Genomic DNA, 17,283 nt, shown 5'->3' with positions numbered 1-17,283 from the left:
AAGGTGAATGGCGTTCAAGAGAAAGTATATTTACGTAGGTACTTCACTTCCTCCGATGTGTGTGAACAATTGATGGGGAACGTATTATTCTATAGTGCCCTGTCGCTAGCAGGAGTGAATTTTGCCATTACAAAGCATTGTGTTGGTTGCTTTTGTTGACACCAATTACAGCTATTTAGACGCTGATGTCGACTGCTAAGGAAAGATTTCAGATGGTCGTGTCTCTAAGAATGCTTCTATAAGTTAAATTACTCACAAAAGAACTAAACTTGCTACCTCACGAATGTCTACCTGCTGGGACCAAACCGCTATCATATGTATTCATGGCAGAAGATGTTGTCTCATTACGGGAAAACATCATGAAGCCATAGCCGGGAAGGCACAACAAAGCCTCGAAAGAAAGAATGTTTTACTACCAGTTGTCAGTGACACGGATGACTGTGGATAATACATTCGGTTTCATGTCTTCCAAAAACCGTTGCTGTTACAGCGAGGGAGTATATGACAGCAGTCTGTCTTCACAATTCTTTAAGCTGAAATGTCGAGTCAAGCAGCTATTATAGCCCACAAGGAAGCTTCTATTATTATTGCGTGCAGGCAGGTAAAGTGATCCCAGACCACGAAATGCTGCTGCATAATCTATTACTCCACTCTCAAAAATACCACTGAGAACTTCAAACACACAAAAAGAAATTCGTGACGAATTTACAAGTCATTTTGTAAGTCCACAAGGAGCTGCATCATGGGAAAATTATTACGGCTTAATATTGATGTGTAGTACAGAATACAAATAAACATAAGCAAGCCAATCTTGTTTACCTCTTTAACCATTGTACGCCTTATTTCGTTTGTTTCCTGAATATCATCTGCGAAACAATTAAAATCAGACCAATTGGGTTCATACGCAAAATCGGCACCATTCCCACATTTATTGCTCTCTTCAGCTTCACGTTCCTCACGTTGGTAGTTAGAAATGAGAGCCTTAATTTTTATCTATGTCACAGCCACTGGTGCCCGCAACGCAGCAATTTTATGTAGGGAGTCACGCCTTCTGCTTGATATTTTTGTGACTTCAAACATTCCAGAGGCACTCCGCTGCCTCATGCAATGTAACAAGTTGAAACATTTTGCTTCTTGTCCAATCAATTTCATAAAGGAACACTACAGAGATAGCATAAACAAACAGTGAGGCTGGGTAGCAGCAGTTAGTGGCAGTATGCCAGGAATAATGTTCATTTGATTATACATACTGACACGGCGGTGGAGCATTGTTTTTGTGTTATCAACATGTTGCGGACATTGGTAGTCCAGTACTAGAAGTGTATAATGTAGCAGATCTTATTTGGAACTCAATATAATTGCGCCTTAATGATAATCTTACACATTAATTTGTTTTCTAGTGTTGCCAAAAAACGTTCCCCTCAATCATGAGGCATCACCCCATGAAAATGTTGTTCATTTCAGGAAGTAAATATACAAGAAAGAAAGAAAATCAAGCTTCTTCAGAATCCGAACTGTCTCCTCAAGCCGTGAAAAAGTAATTTAAATCATGTAATACAGGCATTGCGGAAGAAGAACTACAGAGATGAAGAGTATTTCTTTACTTGACGATGTGTCCAGTGTACATGAAGACTTCTCACGTCAGTTCACCAAGGCAACATGTTCTGTCGTTCTTACAAGATGTTATTCAGCTCTGACGTTACTTGCATCAATCCTTAAATTTTATTTTACAAGAATATATGGTTATGCCAGGATTACATTTGATACTTGCTTGCTACATACCAGAACAATAAGTGGGAGCAAAGCATGGCTAGGGTACCTGGTTTTACAAGTGGTGCAGTATCTTTGTCCACGGAATTCCGCTGATTTAATGGTTAGTGAAGTCATGAGTAAGTGATTAAACAAGACTTTGTTCCTGATCTTGAATGCTCACATCACAGAACACCTAATTATAAGATGTACGAGGCCCATGTTACGATACCGAAACAGAGGACGACAGCAGCACTCCTAGTGGCTTGGTAGTGAAATTCAAATAGAGGAAAATATAGAACGAAGATTCATTTCTCTTGCTTTGTGAAATACGAGTATTAGATAATATTTTCCATTTATAGTTTATGAGTGGGCCTCGTAGTCTAGTGGTAAAGTGTGTACTTGGAAACGTTTTTGTAATATTTCAAAGTAATATATTCGAGAACTCTCAATCAAGTGGTTGTGGAACACAACCATGTAAACTTCTGTAAATGACATCATGGTCACCTATTGACTTTAAAATTATTTTTTTGTAACACCCAATATAGCAATTCCGACCATGTGGCCGTTATCAAGTGAAAATAATTGCGCTGTTCCACTTGTCAAAATCTAAAATTCAACTGCCCTGAGACAACATAGAAGTTGGTTTCATTGCATTCTGTTCCTGACTATGACCTTGTGTTATTGCACTCTTTGAAAAGCATTGTAAATACAGAGTGGACATTAGTAAAATCGACAAACAGCAGTGGTGGATTCCTGACTGGAAATGGAGGAAAAAACATCCTACGAACATGTGTTTGGGAATGTATCATTACCGTGGTAGATGGCGTTGACGAATGAAAGTTCCTCTCACCATATGTCATGTGTTACTTGTGTGTTCCAGGCTGTGTGTCTCATTCAGCGTATTTTAATCAGCAAAATGATCCGATATTCATGTCAGAAACAAGCCTAGACTGTGTTTGTATCTGGCCATGCAGATGGAAATAGCTGAAAGGTAGCACAGTTATACCAAAACAAGTACCCTCACAGGCACCAACCATATCGCACATTTCAGCCCTTTTTGGACGTATGGATGGTTAGGGGCACTTTGTGACAAACGAATGTACAGGGAGGTACATCAGATCTGGTGCATTGGGTTCTACAGATTATTGAAATGAACTGTAGCATGAGCTCTAGGTAAGTGGCTGGCCAACATTGTGTAACCCAAAGTACGATTATGTGTATCCCACATAAGAACCACTACTATCTCTATCACTGCAGCGAATACAAGGATTATCAGCAGCGGATTTCCCTCCATGGGAAAGATTTTGTCGATGGTTCTTGCACCAGACCATCACCATTATGGAATTTCTGTTATCAGTCCTGTTTACCTACGAAGTAACCTTTACCAGAACTGGCATCATCAAGTTGAATAATCGTCATCTGTGGATTATAGACATGGCACCTACTGTGGCAACGATGCATTTTCAGACACATATTGATAGGACCTCTTTTCCTCCATTTCCAGTAAGGAATCTGTCCTTGCAGTTTGTTGGTTTTATTAATGTTCATCCTGTATCTTGCTTGTATTCTGATAATTTTTGCTTGCATCTGTAATATAGTAGTAGGTGGGGTACGAGAGTCCATATTTGTTTTTCTTGCATATAAAACAGAATCTAGCTTCATCACATGGTATTCTGTGCACTTATATCTACATGTTACTGCTTACACATCCACATGTGAACTGCTTTATTTAAATGCATTGTAAGTGTATTGCACGTGTTCTACAGTACTCTGGTCACTAAGGTTAAAGCACACCCATCTACATCCATACTGCACAAATCACTGTAAAATGGATGGCACTAAGTGGCAAGAGGCAACACCATTCAAAGCAGAATTACCTATTGAGTCCATGATGGGATGGGATGGGATGAAGCTGAATACCAGTTCTGTCAGGAGGTGCTAACATGAAGTTCTTCATTAAATGTGAGAAAGTACAAAAAATGGATGCAAACAAAATCAAACCAGAATAAAAGCAATATACTTACAATGCATTTAAATTGAACAGCTTACACACAGATTCATAAGCAGTAATAAATATGCATAAATCGACAAAACACCATATGATGAACAAAACAAATATGGAACCATTTAATCTGCCCAGTATTATAAATGCAAACAGAATACAAGTAACATATTTAGGATGCAGTTACTTGTGTAATACGTACGAGAAGCTGTAATTATAAACCCAATGCAAAGAAACAAGCTTATGTTTACTATGAAACAAAAAGAAATATGGATGGCTTTAAAACACCAAATAAGAAAACGAGTTGATGAATGACTGATTAGAGAGCCTATATATTAGAATATTACTAATCTCATCAAAATGTGAGTGTTCCTAGTAACAGAAATTTCGTCTCCGACAATCAATTACTATGAAATTGCTTTACTATGCTGTCATTCATTAGCACTTCTAAACATCATTAATGAAGTATGTTTCCACGATTCCCACAATATAGGACATAGTTACTAGATCCACAATGATCTAATAAACAATATATTGACTGGGAAGGAAAAAATCTGTATCAAGCTTAGAGGCTACTAATTTAAACAACGAACATTCAAGCAGGAAAGTTTGAGAGCGCTTCAGGGTGTCTGAAATAGTACAAATGAAACTCATTTTTTCCTGGTTTATTCCCATTTTTCTGGAACATTGTAATAATTAACTAATACACTGTGTGATGCCAGACTTTTATTTCCTCCACATAAAATATATAGTAGCTATACTGTATACTAAATAATGAGGTTGAGTTTGTGCTATGATGTGAGTCTCAAATCCATGTCTTGTAATAGTCAACAACTGACAGTATTTTCTACACGAATTCTGGCAAGAAATGGCGGCCGCCTATGCATATAATCTATGATCTCAGAAGCAATGGCCACTCACTCTCTCAATATGTAGTCTCAATGGGATTGATAAACTTTCAGTGTTCCAAATGGCCTGGCAGCGAACCCAAGTCGTGTTTCTGGAAGTCCCTATATGAGTTTCACTCTCATAGATCATATGACACATTAGTACTCACTTGATAATCGTTGGTAATCACTTGGTATTGGAATTTAGTATGGTTTATGCAGTAATAATGCATTAAGTTTTTTCTCACAGTAACAAAATTAATGCAAATACTATCACCTAATTATCTTCAATGGATAGTGGCTATATTTGTGACAAAGTAAACGGGTTAGTAAGTTACAAGTTTGCTTCACTTATGAAAGTGGACTACAGTTCTAATTTCAGAAAGCACTATAGTGTTGTTTTGTGGCATATAAAAACTATCATTTAAGTGTATAGCCCATTTGTTGTTGAATCTCCTTTTTATGTACGTCATAACTGCATATATATGTACTGCTTATTGTTACAGAAAATTAAAATCATGAATGAAATATGTATTCCTCAGCATGCAAAATTGCCAAAATAAATTGACAGTGTGTAGAATGACCTAAATAATCTTAGAAGGGGAAAAATGTGTGAGAGAGACAAAGATAGGCTTTACTTGACTTTAAGTACAAGCTTTTGAGTTTTGTGGTAATGCTTAATTGCACCTAAGCTGAACCAAAAAAATTCTATGCCCAATGCTAATCATACATCTTGGTAGTAAAATGATCAGAAGGGTCTTATGCCATTTTAATGTTAACTATTACAGTCAATAGTCTGGCTTAATCAAAAACGACTGGCTGTTTTGCAGTGCTATAATCAATTCTTAATAATTAGTTTTTGTATCACTACACTTAAATTCTCAACTCTCTGATTATGAGTATTCCTCCATAAAAGTATGTGGTATCTAAGAGAGGCCAAGTTTCACTGTTTCCACAGGCGTGAATTTCTTACATGTAAATCCCCTCACCACTATGCTTACATGAACATTGGCGATTCGACACGTCGAAGCTGGAAATGCTACCTACATGACTTTCAAGATGGTGACAAGTGAAATTATTTATACGGGAATTAAGTAGCTTTTGGCCAAAGAGCTTATAGTGAGTTCTTGAACAAAAATCGGACACACACATGTTGAGTAAGTGAGTGTGAAAATGAACATATTATAGGAGTCATTTGGGAACATCCAAAACACTAGTAATTGAGTTATCTGCAGAGTATGATGCCTTGTTCAAAAATCAGTTTAAAACAGTTAAAATCAATTTTGAAATCTTTTTCAGCCATACTTCTGTCTCTGTACGAAAATCTAATATGCATATGTGAGATGCCATTCCAGCTCACATTAAATTATGGGTAACATGAAAATATCTGGCTGCTGGATTCACTGCAATATATGCACTGCATTCCAAAGAGCATTGTTTTTAAATTTTTATGTTACCGGTACCTATAATACACTGAAGATACATCAGAACAAAAGGTTTTTCGCTCAATAATTCGGTTTTGTTTTTATTTTCAGGCTTAGTCAAGGTTCTGATAGGTTATTGGTGCTATAAATATACGTATGTATTCCTGATGCAGCATTTAATTTTGTAACCAAACTTTGTACTATTGTGCATTACTCAATGATAGAGTCAATACAAACACTGTTATATTTGTAAAATATTTTAATGAGGGTCGAGAGTAGTTCTAAATTTCTGAAGCCGGAAACAAATTTCCATTTTACTGTGATATTTACACCCCAAGACTAAAGCAAAAAATTGTCATCGTTTTACTGAAATAAAAAGTACCTTAATAGTGTTGACCGTTCTGCAGTAACATGAAGCTCAGCCAGGTCACACTCTGAGTTACAAAGCTTTTTAATCCATTTCGACACTTCAAACAATGCTCTGTTACTCTATTGCAAATAAATGATTATAAAGAGTTTCCCAGTGTTAAGATGTTGTTCCTGTTGCATTGTTTAAGAAGAGTTTGCCACTTTAGAAAGTATTTATGTACTTAGTTAAAGCCTTAGCGTATTATTTTTGGTGTGATGATGAACTCACGATTTTAGATCTGTGCTGTCCAATGAACCAGAGTAGAATGAGATCCATCTATGGGCGGTTGCTGAAGCTCGTGGTGGGGGAAGCGACATCGTGCAAGAATGAAAAACCCCTTTCAACTTTCGTAACTTATGCGTAAGTTCTCATGACACTGTGGAAGTTCGGTGTTTCCACATGGACGTTGACTTACAGGAGTGTTGGTGGGGCTATGCACATGTAAGAAATTCATACTTGAGGAAATCTGGCCTTAGTGACAGAAATGTTCCAACCAGAAGTGCCACTGACTGTGACTTGCGAATTATCTATCTCTTCGTTATCTTTTCATATACTAGGAAGCATCCAAATGTTTGTTAGGAGGAATAATATGAATATTATTGTTCCAAGGTACACTCACAGCAATTTAACCCTAGATTAGTGAGTCCTTGTAAACTTTACAATTGCAGTTGTTATCTTGTAGTGGTTTCTGGTAATATGGATAGTGAGTACATGCCTTTGAGTACCTTCATAAAAAACATTATTAGTAACAATGCCTGAATTATCTTTTGTCGACTCCTTTGTTTTGCTGACACTTGTGCTCTTGTCATAAATATTACGAATGTTTAATATTGGTGCACCTGTTTTCTAATAGTACATTTGTTTTATTGCTTAGACTTTATCTTAGTGTGGCATCTTACGTGAAGAATCAAGCAGTCACTGACAGAAGTGTGATACTTTATGTCACACTGGTCCTCATCGGTACTGATCTCACCTTTGCTTTTTAAATTAGAACAATGTGGATGATGCTGAGCTTGAGTTTGATTTTGCTTGAAGAAGCTGATAAAATCACAACCATGGAGAATTTAGTGAAGAGAAAAATTTTCTTCCTAGTGTTGTGTGTACAGATGACACTGATGTAGACCCAGACTTTCAAGCAGAAAATGAGGAATCAGAGGAAGAATCCGTGGGTGACTGGAAGAAATTCAGGCTATATCTTGCTTAGATTGTAATAATAATGTCTAAAGCAGAAGACTATCTACTCCTTCTGTGCATAAAATACTCTTGGTGCTATAAAAATTATAATAATTTGTTATTAGTGCAAAACATGAATAATGACTTCTTTTCCGATAACATTTCTAACAAAAATTTGTCATTATAGGGTAAAACAGTATATTTTGTACTTATTTTGTATGTAATGTATCATTGGAGATCTAGTAATTGTAATTAACTAATGCATAACCCATAAATTACTACTTCTTTTGAATAAAATCTGAAGTAGTAAAATTTGAATGGTTTAGAAGCAGTGTAACATTTTGCCCCCTTTACTGTTCTAGGGTAAGCTGTCCTGTTATATTCCTGCTTAACCACGCTTAGAAATCGCCACACATTCGGAAATAAAAAGCCAAATATTTGTGACAAGGGAGAACACGAAATTTATTGCTCCCTGTTCTATTCGTAGCAGTTTTAATGTCTACTTAGGTTCCTGCCTAACCACACACTCGGAAATCGCCACATATTCTGATATAAACAGCGAAATATTGCAGAATATACTTGTATTACATTCATTAAAAAAGTCGCGGAATGTGTTAACAGCACTAACAGGAAAAAAATTGCATACAGTGGAGCATAAACTAAAATTCTTCACTCGAGTATACCACAGTGCTAGCCATTATGTGAGGCTTGAGTGATGACAGTTTTGTCTCCAGTCTCGGTTTTCATATTATCTCTTTAAGGCTTATATCATTTATACTTAGTAACTGACATTTAATGATGAGGCTGACGTGTTTGTGATAAATTTTCAATCACTGTTGCTTTGAAATAGGATACTGTTAAGTTATAATACAAAACAGCTAAATATGCCAAAATGTATACTGACACCTGCCGCATCGTTCCAAAGGCGATACCAGTATGGGGTATTAGTTTATGGCTCTAGACGGAAGTGGTATAATTCTGCCATTAATGCACACTATTTCACAAGGGGTTTTAAGGGGGAAACGTTAAGCTGGTACTATACGTGCTGCCTAGGACGAAAACCGAGGACCGAGTAAGGAGCAGCTGAGCGACAGAGCTGCTCATCAGGGCAGTCACTGAATATTCACAAAACAGCGACTGTGTTCTACCACATATGTGCTCTTTGTTTAACACTGAGCACACTGGCAACACGAATGTTTGCCAAGCAGCAGCTGCTCTTTGCAGATATGGATACTGATTCTGAACTTGTACTTACTAGTGCAGCTGCTTTCATGTTAATGGCTTGGGGGATTGTGTTGATTAAGAAGAAGAAACCCAAAAGACAATGGTGGTGGATGGTGTCACTGAACCAAAGCAGAGAAATGTAAGAGTCATATTTTTGTAACATAAATATTTGCGTTAACTACTGTTGTGTTGCAGTTTTAGTTAATATGACCGAGCGAGGTGGCGCAGTGGTTAGCACACTGGACTCGCATTCGGGAGGACGACAGTTCAATCCCTTCTCCAGCCATCCTGATTTAGGTTTTCCGTGATTTCCCTAAATCGTTTCAGGCAAATGCCAGGATGGTTCCTTTGAAAGGGCATGGCCGATTTCCTTCCCAATCCTTCCCTACCCCGAGCTTGCGCTCCGTCTCTAATGACCTCGTTGTCGACGGGACGTTAAACACTAACCACCACCACCACCACCAGTTAATATGATTAGTATAAGTCAGGTGAAGTTCAGTGGCCGGCCACAGTTGCTGAGTGGTTCTAGGCACATCAGTCCGGAACCGCACTCCCTCTACAGTCGCAGGTCCGAATCCTGCCTCGGGCATGGATGTGTTTGATGTCCTTACGTTAGTTAGGTTTAAGTAGTTCTAAGTTCTAGGGAACTGATGACCTCATATGTTAAGTCCCACAGTGCTCAGAGCCATTTTGAAGTTCAGTAATAGCTTTTATTATAAGCATCAGACTATAACCATGAAGTAATTTTCCTTTTTTATTACCCTAATGTGAAGTAAATATTTACCTTATAGTTTTACTTTGGCTCGAGATCTTCAAAACAAAAATAATAGTAAGTAGCAAATAGTTACTTATTGAGTAAAGTGTAAAATTCATACATTCCAGATCCTCTTTTCAGATGAGCCTTTACTTTTTGCAAACAGCTTATAAAGGACACAATCAAAGATACTTTTTTCTTCAATTTTGAACAGAAAACTTCATGTTCATGTTGATTTCAATCTTTTCCCAGGCACCATGTCCCATATCTCAGCTCTGTGGTGACAACGAATTCCACATCACAGGTCGTTTTTATAGCATTCCAGAAACTCCAAAACAGTTTCATTCGACCATTTATAGCTATAAAAGAAATAAAATATACATGATAAGCAACATTTTTAATAACAAACTAATTCAAATAACTGAATTGATTATTTATACATATAAAACTTCAATCACTCATGGCGCCAAAGTCCATTACATCTGTTCACAAATGCTGATACCGCACTAAGGCGACGAAATAACAATGAATAACTGTCCAACACATATGAGATAAGGCACAATGTCTAGTCACAACTGTTTACCTGCTTATGTGCTTTATTTTCGATGATAAAATAATTCAAGTTACTAACTACAGAATTTATTATTTCTTACATATAACCTAACCCCAAATTGAACTGCACCTGTTTACAAATGCTATTGCCCTCGATCACTTCCATATCCCAATAGCACGAATATCTGGTTGCAGAACCAATGCACTGGTTGGTGTAAGTTCGATACCTTGTATGTGTGTCGAAGACGGAAACGCAGCGAATACAGGGAGCACTGCTCGACTGGCGCTCAGCAAGCAGCAGATGATCGTACCACGTCACCTAGCACTGAGTGGGCAGTTGCTCGGTACTCACCAAATGTTGCAAGTGTGGTGCTGCCTTTAGATTCACGCAGTGATACTTCTCCATTACGTCAGTATGACATGTACATGCCATATGCGACTGTTGGAATGTCTATCGACTTTCATGGTCGCATTGAGTTCTGAGAAGTGGGAGAAGCCATACTGAATTTAATTATTTAGTTGAAACACGTATTTTATGTCTTTTAAATTACAATGTACGGCCTATGAATATATTATACTGCTTCAAATATTGAGGATCTCTCGAAAATGCGATGTAATTGGTGAGATTTGTTTTAATTAAATGTGAGATAAAGATATTTCTGCAGATAAATTCTTCAGGAGATGCCAGTGAAACACAAAAGTCACAAATCGAATGTTTTCATGATGGCATTTGGGCCAGAATGACAGGATATGAAGTAGTATAGACGTGGTTTGCTGATTCACGTCCTACTTCATCCGATTTTGTTTTACCTTCGTCTTTCTGAAAACTGCTTGTTAATTGAATATAAGTATGTCCTGTAACATTCGATATTATATACTACTCATCCACGATATTATTGCTCTTGATTTTTATTGGAAACATGCAGTAGCATTACAGTAAACAAGTACCATAGTAACTAAGGAAACTGTATCACACTGTCAATCCTTTCACGTCAGTTGTGCATGCACTGAGGCGACAAAAGTCATGGGATACCTCCTGATATCGAGTTTGATTTCCTTTTGCCTGTTTTAATGCAGCATCTCGACGTGGCGTGAACTAAACAAGTCACTGGAAGCGCCCTGCACAAATATTGATCCATGCTGCCTCTATAGCCATCAATAATTGGGCAAGTGTTGCCAGTGCAGGATTTTGTGCATTAAATGACTTCTCCATCACATCACATAAATGTCGATGGGACACATGTCGAGCGATCTGGGTGGTCGAATCATTCTCTCCAATTGTCCAGAACGTTATTCAGACCAACCATGAACATTTGTGGCCCAGTGACAGGGCGCATTGTCATCCATAAAAATTGCACCGTTGTTTGGGAACATGAAGTGCATGAATGGCCGCAAATTGTCTCCAAGTAGCTAAACATAGCGACTTTCAGTCAATGATCGGTTCAGTTGCACCAGAGGATTCACTCCATTCCATGTAAATAAGGCCCATGCTTTTATGAAGCCACCACCAGCTTGCACAGTGCATGTTGACAACTTGGGTCCATGGCTTCATGGGATTTGCACCACATCCTACCATCACCACTTAAAAACTGAAATTGGGACTCATCTGACGAAGGCACGGTTTTCCAATCGTCTAGGGTCCAAACAATATGGTCACGAGTCCAGAAGAGATGCTGCAGGTTATGTCATGCTGTTAGCAAAGGCACTTGTATCAGTCATTTCCTGCGACAGCCCATTAACAGAAAATGTCGCCACACTGTCCTAATACACACAATCGTCGTATGTCGGACAATGATTATGGCAGTTTTTCATGCAGTGTTGCTTGTCTATTAGCACTAACAGCATTAAGCAAATGCTGCTGCTTTTGATCATTAAGTGAAGGCCATCGCCTTTGCGTTGCCCATGGTGAGAGGTAATGCCGGAAATTTGGTATTCTCAGCACATTCTTGAAACTGTGGATCTTGGAATGTTGAATACCCTAACGATTTCCGATATGCAATGGTGCCTCACGTCTAGTCTGTGTTCAGGGACTGTTAACACCTGTCGTTTGCCATAATCACATCGGAAATATTTTCACATGAAACAACTGAGTAAAAATGACAGCTCCGTTAGTGCACTGCCCTTTCATACTCTTTTCTTTTCGTTTTTTTTTTTTTTTGAGTCATCAGTCTCTGAGTGATTTGATGCGGCCCACCACGAGTTCCTCTTCATAAAAAAATGGCTCCAAGCACTATGGGACTTAACATCTGCAGTCATCAGACCCCTAGACTTAGAACTACTTAAACCTAACTAACCTAAGGACATCACATACATCCATGCATGAGGCAGGATTCGACCCTCCGGCCGTAGCAGCAGCGCGGTTCCAGACTGAAACGCCTAGAACCGCTCGCCCACAGCGGCTGGCGTCCTTTTTATCACAGAGTAGCACTTGCAACCTGTGTCCTCAGTTATTTGCTGGATGTATTCCACACTCTGTCTTCCTCAGCTACCATAAAAGTTATCCCATGATGTCTTAAATGATGTTGCACCAACCTGCCCCTTCTTCTTGTTAGAGTTTCCCATATATTCCTTTCCTCTTCGATTCTGCAGAGAACCCCCTCATTCGTTACCTATTCAGTCCACGTAGTTTTCAACAGTCTTCTGTAGCACCACATCTCAGATGCTTCAAATCTCTTCTTTTCCTGTTTCCCCACAGACCACATTTCACTACCATACAATGCTGTGCTCCAAACATACCATCTCAGATACTTCTTCCTCAAATTAAGGTCTGTGTTTGGTACCAGTAGACTTCTCTTAACCAGGAATGTTCTTTTTGCCAGTCCTAGTCTGTTTTATATGTCCTTGTTCCTTCCATCATGGGTTATTTTGCAGCATAGGTAGCAGAATTCCTTAACTTCATCTACTTTATAACCAGCAATCCTGATGTTAAGTTTCTCTCTGTTCTCATTTCTGCTACTTCTCATCACTTTCGTCTTTCTCCGATTTACTCTCAATCCATTTGATTAGATTAGATTCAGCAGATCATGTAATTCTTCTTCACTTTCACTCAAGATAGCAATGTCATCGGCGAATCTTATCTCTGATATCTTTTCACCTTTAATTTTAGTTCGACCTTGAACCTTTCTTTTATTTCATTGCTTCTTCGATGTAAATATTTAATAGTAGGGGCGAAAGATTACAGCCCTGTCTTACACCTTTTTTTAATCTGAGCACTTCATACTTGGTCTTCCACTCTTATTATTCCCTCTTGGTTCTTGTACATACTGTATATTACCCCTAGTTTTCTCAGAATTTCGAACATCTTGCACCATTTTACATTGTCAAACACTTTTTCGTGGCCAACAAATCTCATAACGTGTCTTAACATATCTTTAGTATTTTCTTCATTATCGATCACTACGTCACAATTGCCCCTCTGGTGCCTTTACCTTTCCTAAAGCTAAACTGATCTTCACCTAACACACCCTCTTTTCCATTCTTCTGTACATTATTCTTGTCAGCAACTTGGATGCATGAGCTGCTAAGCTGATTGTTCGATAATTCTCGCACTTGTCGGTTCTTGGAATCTTAAAAATTGTGTGAATCATATTTCTCCAAAAGTCACATGGTATATCGCCAGACTGAAGCATTCTACACAACAACGTGAATAATCGTTTTGTTGCCCAATGATTCTAGAAATTCTGTCGGAATGTAATGCATCCCTTCTGCCTCATTTAATTTTAAGTCTTCTAATACTGAACCCCCTATCTGTTCTATATCGACTCTGTTTTTCCTTCTGTCACATCGTCAGATAGGTCCTCCCCCTCATCAAGGCCTTCAATGTATTCTTTCAACCTATCCACTCTCAACTCTGCATTCAACAGTGGAATTCCCATTGCACTCTGAATGTTACCGCACTTGCTTTTAGTTTCAGCGAAGGTTGTTTTGACTTTCCTTATATGCTTAGTTATTAATTCCAACAACCATTTCGTTTTCCATTTCTGCGCCTTTTTCATGCAGCCATTTCACATTAAATTCCCTGAACTTCCTATTTATTTCATTCCTAAGTGACTGTTATTTCTGTATTCCTGAATTTCCTTTTGTACTTCCTTCTTTCATCGATCTACTGATCTATTTCTTCTGTTATCTCTGATTCCTTCACAGTTAGCTTCTTTGTACAGCTGATTTTATTTTCAACTGCTGTGGCTCCCCTTTTTAGAGATACCACTCCTCTTCGACTGAACTGCCTACTGAGCTAATATCTATAGCCTCAGACACCTTCAAACATATCTCTTCGTTCCTCACTACTTCCTTATCCTACTTCTTTGCGCATTGATCCTTGCTAACAAATTTCTTAAACTTCAGCATACTCTTCATCATTACTACATTGTGATCTGAATCTATCCTGGGCACGCCTTACAGTGCAGTATCTGATTTCGGATTCTGTGTCTAATCATGATGTAATCTAACTGAAACCTTCCCATATCCCCCAGCCTTTTCCATGTATACCTCCTCCTTTAGTGATTCTTGAACAGAATGGTTGCTATTGATAACTCTTCTCCTTCCCCTACAACTGCATTCCAGTCCTCCATGATTATAAAATTTTCATCTTCCTTTACATACTCTATTACCCTTTCAGTAGCATCATATACTTTCTCTATCTCTTCATCTTGATCTCACGATGTCTGCATATACACCTTAACTATCATTGTCAGTGTTTGTTTGCTGTTGATTCTGATAAGAACGACCTTATCAGTAAACTAAATGGTTCAAATGGCTCCAAGCACTATGGGACTTAACTTCTGAGGTCATCAGTCCCCTAGAACTTAGAACTACTTAAACCTAACTAACCTAAGGCCATCACACACATCCATGCCCGAGGCAGGATTCGAACCGGCGACTGTAGCGGTCGGGCGGTTCCAGACTGTAGCGCCTACAACCGCTCGGCCATCCCAGCCGGCATCAGTGAACTGTTCACAGTAACACACTCTGCCTTACCCTCCTGTTCATAAGGAATTCTACTTCCATTATCCCATTTTCTGCTGCTGTTCATATTACCCAATACTCATCTCAGCAGACATCCTTGTCTTCTTTCCATTTCTCTTCACTGACCCCTGCCCCCCTCTCCTATATTTAGATTGAGCCTTAGCATTTCCATTTTCAGATTTTCTAGATTCCCTATGTAACCTCCCAACAGTTTAAAAAGTAAGTATAACATTCACATTCAGTGTAACGTCCCAACAGTTTATTATTCCGTAACCTCGCAATAATAACGTGAGTAACCTCCCAATAAAAAATGTGACTCATATATAACATTTCAATAATTAACTGACTGTGAATCTAAACTGGTAAATTTGGACGTCAGCAGTGCTGCGTCTTGGCCCTGAAAGATCATTCTGAATAAATTGAAAAATTCTTACCTCAATGAAGTCGCCGGATAACATGTATATATCTGCTTCTATAAGAAATTTTTCTGGCACAGCCCAGTGCAATGCTCGCCGCTAGATTTGTTATGTATAAAAAGATACAACTGATTTTTCCTTACATTAATCGGGATGACCATGGATTGCAGAAAATAGTAAATGCTTTAAATTCAGATGAATGATTGAAACTTCCTGGTAGATTAAAACTGTGTGCTGGACCGAGACTCGAACTCGGGACCTTTGCCTTTCGCAGGCAAGTGCTCTACCAACTGAGCTACCCAAGCACGACTCACGCCCCATCCTCACAGCTTTACTTTTGCCAGTACCTCGTCTCCTACCTTCCAAACTTTACAGAAGCTCTCCTGCGAACCTTGCAGAACTAGCACTCCTGAAAGAAAGGATATTGCAGATATGATGAGCTGACTGGAGTACCCTTACTCCCAGGTGTTCAAATAATAAATATAAGTGTGCTCTCCCTTGAGAGTGAGTTGCCATTGTCAATAATTTACAAGTTAATCATGAAACATGCAAATACCAGTAAATATTGAAAACATGTTGATCGTGTCGTATAACAAACTAGGTACTGCTCAGAATGAAAAACATAGAAAAAGCTTTTTGCTTTTGTATGGAGGCACAGGCATATAAAACTTTCTGAAAGAGGCATCCGCCATTTTGAGTGTACAACAGGTTTAACTTCACAATCTAGATTTCGGCCTTAGCCCATTATCAAGTGTTACAACTGCAACACAGTAAAGCACAATAAAAGTACAAGTATCAGGCAAAGTATCAGAAAAATACGACGACAAACAGTTAAATCAATGTATGGGCATGATTCGTTATCTTACTTATGTACTGCAAATCATTAAAAGTTTGTAGAACCCAAGTAATCGTCAAAACACATACGAGGGTTGGAACTTTAATATTGGCAACTATTTGTTTACAGCTCGTACAAAATAGATACGTGTTCCAAAATTTGACTGACCTTCAAAGCAGTCACCAGCATTGTGTATAACCTGTTGCCAGCAATGTAGAAGTCGTAGGATACTCTTAGCAGTGCCAGTTGTGATGACAGATCGAGTGGTGCGGTCAATTGCCTGGCGAATTTGTAGCAGTTCTGAAGCGAATGCTGCGAAGTATTTCCTTCAGTTTAGAAATCGAGTTGTGTAGTATGCTAATTTAGTGACAGTTAGCATGACTCAATTGATGTGTGTAGTGGGAAAACAGGTGACCAAATCATTGGTTTTAAACAGATGTAAACATCAGTGAAATGATTGCTGAAGATCATCATAATGGCATGCCAGTTTGCACCATACAGTCTATGGTATGTCATGGGAAGAGGTAGTGGGACTCTTTATTACGCAGAATGGTTACATTACCTTTGAAGTGGGCAGAGGATGCCAGTGTTCACGTAATATAACGTGAAGAGCCATCTTTTCAGTGTGCTTGTAGAAACGCGACTTATACCATCGTAATTACAGATACATAAAAGTACAGTATTGCAACAGTGAAGTATTTGATACATGGTGAACTGTAAAAGTAACAGTTATACATTCTTATGAATTACAACTATGAGTAAAAACTGGTCATTTATATAAAATAAATGGCCATAAACATAGTTGGAATTTATAACTCTTTACATAAAAGTATCAATGATTGTTATTGTCTGATACTTGTTCTTTTATTGTTCTTTAATATGTTGCAGTT

The sequence above is a fragment of the Schistocerca nitens genome, chromosome 1, assembly GCF_023898315.1.
Source record: "Schistocerca nitens isolate TAMUIC-IGC-003100 chromosome 1, iqSchNite1.1, whole genome shotgun sequence".
Classification (NCBI taxonomy): domain Eukaryota; kingdom Metazoa; phylum Arthropoda; class Insecta; order Orthoptera; family Acrididae; genus Schistocerca; species Schistocerca nitens.
The sequence above is the reverse complement of the archived record's forward strand: the minus strand, read 5'-3'. Positions refer to the sequence as shown.